Source organism: Balaenoptera ricei, chromosome 5 (assembly GCF_028023285.1).
Source record: "Balaenoptera ricei isolate mBalRic1 chromosome 5, mBalRic1.hap2, whole genome shotgun sequence".
Classification (NCBI taxonomy): Eukaryota; Metazoa; Chordata; class Mammalia; order Artiodactyla; family Balaenopteridae; genus Balaenoptera; species Balaenoptera ricei.
Window position 1 is genome coordinate 34578460 of NC_082643.1, and position 7910 is coordinate 34586369.

General features: G+C 40.4%; 1 protein-coding gene across 4 annotated transcripts in view; it reads right to left on the bottom strand.

The window, feature by feature from the left end:
- The window catches only part of SH3D19 (SH3 domain containing 19), a 180769-nt gene that overhangs the window by 127579 nt on the left and 45280 nt on the right, over positions 1-7910 (bottom strand). The window lies entirely within an intron of this gene.

Here is a 7910-nt window from a genome sequence, read left to right on the forward strand (position 1 = left end):
GGTTCGAGCCCTGGTCTGGGAAGATCCCACATGCCGCGGAGCAACTGGGCCCGTGAGCCACAACTACTGAGCCTGCGCGTCTGGTGCCTCTGCTCCGCAATAAGTGAGGCCGCGATAGTGAGAGGCCCGCGCATCGCGATGAAGAGTGGCCCCCGCTTGCCGCAACTAGAGAAAGCCCTCACACAGAAACGAAGACCCAACACAGCCAAAAATAAATAATAAATTAAAAAAAAATAGTATTCAAATATATACAAGAATAAACTTCTAAGGAATTTTATCACTGCTGAACTTTCTGACTTTAAGTCTTAAAACTAATATATTAATATTAATTCGTTCAAGCCTTGAGTAAATAGTGTAACAAGACACAGTTCCCTGTTAATTTGTTTTTTAGGGAAAAACTAAGGGGACCTCGCTATATGGCAAGATTTCAGATGGAAGTTCTACTACAGGAAAAGGGACTCGTCCTTTTGAAGTGTCAAGTCTGCAGGAGAACAACTCCAGTACAGAGATGGGTTCTTATCACCCTCCCGGCTTTTAGTGATGACTGTACCCAAGGCTCTGCTAGATAGTCCTAGGACAGACATACCTGTTCCCTGTAAAAGATCATAGAAGTTCCTTGGTGTGCTCTAGTTGAAAAGTCATCTAAATTCAGATTTAATTGGATGGATTTACACTGGCCCAATGCAGTCTTATGAGTCTTCCTCTGAGACCTGATCCATTCTCAGTTCCCAAAGAGTTTAAAGACTGGGGGACTTCCCTGGTGGTCCAGTGGTTAAGACTCCGTGCTTCCACTGCAGGAGGCATGGGTGTGATCCTTGGTCAGGGAGCTAAGATCCTGCATGCCGCGCGTGAGGCACGACCGAAAAAAAAAGTCATTCGGAAGATTGGGATGAAGTTACCTGGAGAAGGAACAACACAGAGAGGGACTGGAAAGATACATGACTTTAGAACTGTCTTGGAGGCAAAATAACTAATTAAAATAAAGCTGAAAATATAAACAGTTTTCCCTGGTGGCAACTGTTTTGGTAGATTATTTTTTAACTAATGTTTTTAGGAAAAATTTCTCCATCAGATTAAGTAGCTAAAGCAAAGCTACAAAAGGCAAATATCCTAACAGCATGTAAAATTTGAACATGAAAATGAAAACTCAACTCCAGGTATCCATCTAGAGGAACACTGAAAACATTTCTATTTTTCAGGGTTTCAGGTGTTTTGGGACAATGTTTGAGTTAAGGTTGCGTTGTATGCTCTCAATAAATGAAGATAAAACGATTACATTCTATTTGGGGCTAATCAAATCACCTCAGATTTTCTTTGCAATGATGATGTTCAATAGTGGTAGGAGTAATGCAAATATAAACACTCTTATCACCATCGGTAGGAAGGGGTATGATCTTTCTGAAGAGCAATACGGGCCTTTAAAAAGTTTACGGCTTTTCCATAAAAACAAATGAAATAATGCCATTTGCAGCAAAATGGATAGACCTAGAGATTATCATACTAAGTGCAATATGTCAGAAAGACAAAGACAAATACTGTATGATATCACTTATATGTGGAATCTAGAATATGACACAAATGAACTTATCTACAAAACAGAAACAGATTCACAGACATAGAGAACAGACTTGTGGTTGCCAAGGGGGAAGGGAGTGGGGGAGGGATGGGATGGATTGGGAGTTTGGGATTAGCACATGCAAACTATATATTACATCAATATATAGAATAGATAACCAACAAGGTCCTACTGTATAGCACAGGGAATTATATTCAATATCCTGTGACAAACCGTAACGGAAAAGAATATGCAAAAGAACTTAAATATATATGTGTAACTGCATCACTTTGCTGTAGAGCAGAAATTAACACAACACTGTAAATCAACTATACTTCAATAACTTCTTTTAAAAAGTTTATGGTTTTTTCTCCAAAATGCTACTCCTAAAAATCTATCTTCAGGAGAGAAAAGTGAGGGAAATTTCCATATGAAGATAATTATTGCACTGTTCTTTATAATAGCAAATCCAAGTGATCAACAATAAAGGAATGACAAAATAAATTCTGACACATTCATACTTTTATAAGCTATGCAGTTATTATCATATTCAACATTTACTGAGTGTCAGGCACTTACTTAAGTGCTTTACTCATTCAGCCTTCACAAGAACCCTATGAAGTAAGTTCTCTTATTTACTGGTCCCACTTTACTGACGAGAAAAGAAAGAAGTTGAGTTACTTTGCTGAGGTCACGAAGCTAGGTCCTGGTACTGGGATTCCAAGCCAGTCCAGCTCCAGAGCCCAAACTATTCAGCATATACTACATTGCTGTTTTGTATGTTACTTTTCAAATGTGATACTGAATTCTATTTTATAATTTTTCTTCCAATGATTTTTGTTTCAACATTCACAGCAAAACTGATCTCTGTTTTTCTTTTAGGAGAAATATCTTTTCCTTGTTTCAATATCAACGTTATTTTCCCTTCATAAAAAGGAATATGGAAACTTCCCTTCATTTTCTATCTTCTGAAACAGTTTAAAATCATATTGGGATGATTTGTTAAGGTGTGACAGATGTGCCTTGTAAACCTGAAGGAAAGGGAAGGGAGGGTAGCTCTTTAACAGCTTTATTTCATCAATAATAAATTCTCTTTCAGATTTTCTGTCTTCCGGGGTCAGCTATGGTCACATACTTTCCATTTCATTAAAAAAAATTAACAGCTTTACTGAAGCATAATTTACGTGCCATAAAATTTACCTGTTTGAAGCGTACAATTCAATGATTTTTAGTAAATTTACAGTTGTGCAATCATTATCACAATCATTTTCAAACATTCTCATCACCCTAAAAAGATCCCTTCTGCCCATTTAGACTCAATCCCTGCTGCCATCTCCTGCCCCTCCATTTTAATAGTACAAGTCTATAACCTTAATGTTTACAAACAGATGCATCTATTTTATATGGATTAAATAAAAGAGTAGAGTCAAATCTTGAGTCGAATTGTATATAATGTGACTATATTATATTAAAAAGTTCTTTACTTTTGAGAAAACAATGTGGTGCTGTGCACAAGTGGTATAATTTTCTCATCGCTCATTAAAGCTACCTGGTACTCATGGAAAAAAAGCAGTATGATTGTTCTCATTTTCCTATCTTCAGTACTGAGACTTCCAGAAACACTTATTCTTAATAGCCCCATGGGCAGCAAGCAATAGGAAGCAAATACTAAAATATGATCACCCTGCCTTTTGACACATCAGAGATTGCCATTCTTCTTTATTTCACGTTAACCTTGTTCTCTAACAATAAAATAGTTTTAAATAATTTTCATTTTCTTAATTTCTTTTTTTCCCCTAATAAGAGTCTGGCTATTGCTAAACTGGACAAAGTGTTTTACCCATAATGTTCAGGAATTTAGGGCTGAGAATTAAACCCAGCTGACTAGAAGTCCAGCCAATATATTTTTAGTTAGCATTAAGTAGAAATTTCTTTAATTAGGAAGCATTAGTGTCATTTGATTTCTGATCCTTGCTTCAAAGTTCTCCCCATGCAATAGGGAACATTTAGTAAAAGATTAAATTTAATTTAACATGAAAATATTTTTACATGTTCAAACATGCATAATCCAGTCAGGAGGTATTTAGATCTAAGATTAGCAAAACTTCTTTGAGCATCAAGAATTTCTTCCAATGATAAAAGTCAACAGAAAATAGACTCTTGGAGAAGTGAAAAGAGCACTCACTTTGGAACCATAAACATGGGTTGAAATCTATCTTGGTCCTCACTCTGAAGGACTCAGGGAAAGTGAAAGGAGAGCCATGGATCTCTGCGTGCTCCTGATAAGCCTAACATTCACTGCCTTTCCACCATAATCCGCCTTCAGGACTAACTGATCTTTTCACCCAGCCTCAGATGCTTCTTCTGTGGTCCTCCCTGGCCTCGGGATCACCAAGAACTGCACCCTCTCCTTGATCTCAATGTTAAGCATCTCACCTTCCCAGAACATTAATTATCTCTCTTCCACTCCTTATAGCAAAAATGCCAATTCCAATATTTTTCAACACCATTAGGATTTATAATCCACTGATTTTTACCTTGCTTTACTCTCTGCACAACCCCCCCCATTCCTTACTTCTCTCCTTTCCAGCTGAAGTTCCTGATGTATCATTATAATCACTTCCTTCTCCCTCCCTCTTCACCACATGCTTGTCAGAAACCCTCAACCCGGTTACAGTCAACCTTCTGCCCTCTCTATGCCTCCACCCATGTTACTGAACGCTGCTTGTGAACACACAACTGTGCCAATTTCACTTCAAATTCAAGTGGATACTTTCTGTGCTCAGCAGTCACACTACTATTTCTCCGGTCCATTCATCTCCCACACTCAGTTCACTCCTTCTTAAGTCCTCAACACTTCCCTTCCCATCCTCAGCAGATGATGTCTTTCCTAGTTCACTGAGGAAATGAAAGCCATCAGCAGACGACTTCTACCACCACATCTCCCACCAGCTGGCATCTGTGCCCACATGCTTGCTTGTGCTCTTGTAGGAAAGACCGGTCTGAGCTCCAATCTAAGCATCCTCACCCCCAACTAGTGAGTTAGGCTCAGTCCTCTCCTGTCTGTCAAAGACACCACTTCAGTAATTCTCTCACTTTCTCTCCTGCATCATCAATTTCCCCCTCTTTGCTGGATAATTCCATCAGCACACAAACATGATGTAATTTCCCTCATCTTAAAACAAAACAAGAACTAAAAACTCTGCACCACCCAGGTTCTTCTGCCAGCTGTGTCTCTACTTCCTTTAATAGCAAACCTACTCTTAAAAATTGCCTATATTTGCTGTCTCCAATTACTCTCCTCTTTCTCTTGAATCCATTTCACGATACCAAATCCAATGGTCGGTTCTTCATTGTTTGCAGCATTTGGCAGCCAATCACTTCTTCCTTCTTGGAACACTTTCTCTACATACTTGGCTTCCAGAATACTTCTGTCAGTTCTCTGCCTTCCTCTCTGCTTTCCTCTCAGTCTCTTATTGGTTCCTTCTTATCTCATCCCAACTTTGGTGTGATCAGGCCTTAAAACTCACAGAGGGTTTTATTTATGTTCACTCCCTAGGTGACCTAGGTGACCTAGGGAGTGTTCACTCCCTAGGTGACCTTATCTCATCTCTTGGCTTTAAATACTATGACATGCTGACAGCACCCTGATCTAGCCCTTCAGTTTGTGGAATCTCCTCATCCCAGATTGGTATATTCAACTGCCTAGTGGACAGCTCCAGTTGGACATCTATCAAGCATCTTTTTTTTAAAAGAAATACTTTATTTATTTATTTTTGGCTGTGTTGGGATCTCGGGATCTCTGTTGCGGCGTGCGGGACCTTTTGTTGTGGCGTGCAGGCTCTTCCTTGTGGTGTGTGGGCTTCTCCCTAGTTGTGGCGGGTTGGCTCCAGAGTGCGTGGGCTCTGTAGTTTGCGGCACGTGGGCTCTCTAGTTGAGGCGTGTGGGCTCAGTAGTTGCGGCACACGGGCTTAGTTGCCCCGTGGCATGTGGGATCGTAGTTCCCCGACCAGGGATCGAACCCGTGTCCCCTGCATTGGAAGGCGGATTCTTAACCACTGGACCACCAGGGAAGTCCCTATCAAGCATCTTAAACTTAACATGCCTATGAATGAACTTCTTGTCTACCCCTCAACAACCTCCTCCCCCTACAGTGCACCCCATCTCAGTAAATGGATAGCCTACACTTCCGGGGGCTCAGGCCAAAAACCTTGGAGTCATTATTGACTCCTACCCACAACCAATCCATCAGCAGGTCCCATTCGCTCTGCCTTCAAAATGCAACCAGAATCTGCCACTTCTTACCACTTCTGTCTCAATGGCCCTGGTCCAAAGCCACCATCACCTCCTGCCCAAATGACTGCAATAGTTTTCTGACTGGTCTCCCTGTTTCTACCCCCGACCATTCTCAATCCAGTAGCCGATGGGATCCACTTAAAACTTTAAGTCAGGTCAAAATGTTGCCATTCTACTTAGAATAGAAACCAAAGGCCTCACAGGAGCCTATGAGGGCCCACGTGGTCTGGCCCTGTTCCCTGTCTGACCTCATTTCCTATCACTGGAGCCCCTGGCCCACTCTGCTCTAGCTTCAGTGTTTCTCAAATATCCCAAACACACCCCTGCTCAGGAACCTTGTAAGTTATGCTCTGTGCTTCAACCCCTTTATCCCAGATAACCCCTTGGCTCACTGCCTCTCTTTTCTCAAATTCCTGCTCAGAAATCACCTCAGCCATGCCTCCCCTGACTGCTCTATTTAAAAGTGATGCCCACCCCAGCATCCCTGTCCTGTTTTACTTTTCTCCAAAGAACCTGCCATGATCTGACCTAAAATTAGAATATAAACTCCATGATGCCGGGCTTTTTCTATGTTGTCACCCCACTATTCTAGAACAGCACCTGGCATGGGCACTGAGAATGTGACTGCTACATAAATGAGTGTTGACCCTGGACCTGGGAGGCTGCCAGAGCATGGAGGCAGATTTCTAGACAACAAATCAGGAGATTTAGATTTAAATCTGATTACTAGTCTAGGAAATAGAAGCGACGCCCAGCTTTGCTAGTGAACAGTATGATACAACTCGTTAAGTCATTTAACCTCCAAGATCCTCAGTTTCCTCATTTATAAAACAGAAATGAAAACATGCGTCCCTCACAGAGTCAACGTGTGGATGAAAATGTTACGCAAACGTAAAATACTGTCAAGCTTCTGTAACTGATCACGTTAAACTGTTTAGAATCAATTTAACATTTGTAGACACTAGTTCATTCTTTTTGTAAACCAAAAAAAAAAAAAACCTTGAATTATAACAAAGATTTTAAACAGTCCTTCCTGCTCTAGAATTTTTAATTGTCTACACTATTAATTATACACATTAGCATCTTAATACTGGTATCTAACTTCAGGCCTCATGGCTATAATTATTTTTGTTTTCTATTCTGAGACCTTATCTATTCTCTTCTAAACAGGGACAGAAGAGACTTGGTATCTTGAGGTCTTTGGTACTTTCATTTGGCTCTGGAACTGTCCTTCCCACAGCCGACAACCAGGCAAAGCTGAGGTGGGATCTCATAGAGGCAGCAATAAAAGCCAGCTTCCTTAGGAAATAAAACATCAGTAAAATGTCAAGACAGTCCAAAGGGTATCTAGAGAATGTGGACCCCACCAAAGCACAGCTGGCAAGAGTGGCATCTGAAAGCACAAGAGGCATCTTCTCTAAATTCTACTTTTATTTCAAGTTACATAACGAGAAATATCAATACTTCTTTTAAGTTAGTTTAGTTCTTCACAGAAATGACTTAATCGTGATTCAAAATGATGGCATCGCATTCAGTGAGAGATAAAATAAAAAACAAGAAATGTTTCTTAGTCACCTATAAATGTGCTTTTTATACTATTGTAACAAACTCATTGAATTAATTGCCAAGCGGGAAAAAGTTATCTCCTGACTAAAGAATATGGTTCCTATTATCAGATGATGTGAGCTATGTAGTTCATCTTTTTTTTTTCCCCCACACCTTGATCTTGAAAGCTTCAAGTTAAATAAATTCTTGATTTCAGTAACTGTAATAATCCCATTCTTGATATTTGCAAGTATAAGCTCCCCCTTACTCCCACAGGCCTTCTAATCCCGTTCATTTTATGTACCCATGATGCCCTCCTGTGCCAAACAACAGGCATGGAACGTTAGTCTCAATAACTGTCTCAGCATTGCCATGTTTTTAAAAACAGCAGCAACACTTGCTCAGCACTTAGGTTCTGTGTCTTGTCTAACTTTAAAAGTTCTCAAAACCAGTCTGTGGCAGAGCCAGGAAAGGGGCTCAACACTCGGGACCAGATCCAGGACCCAGCGCTCTG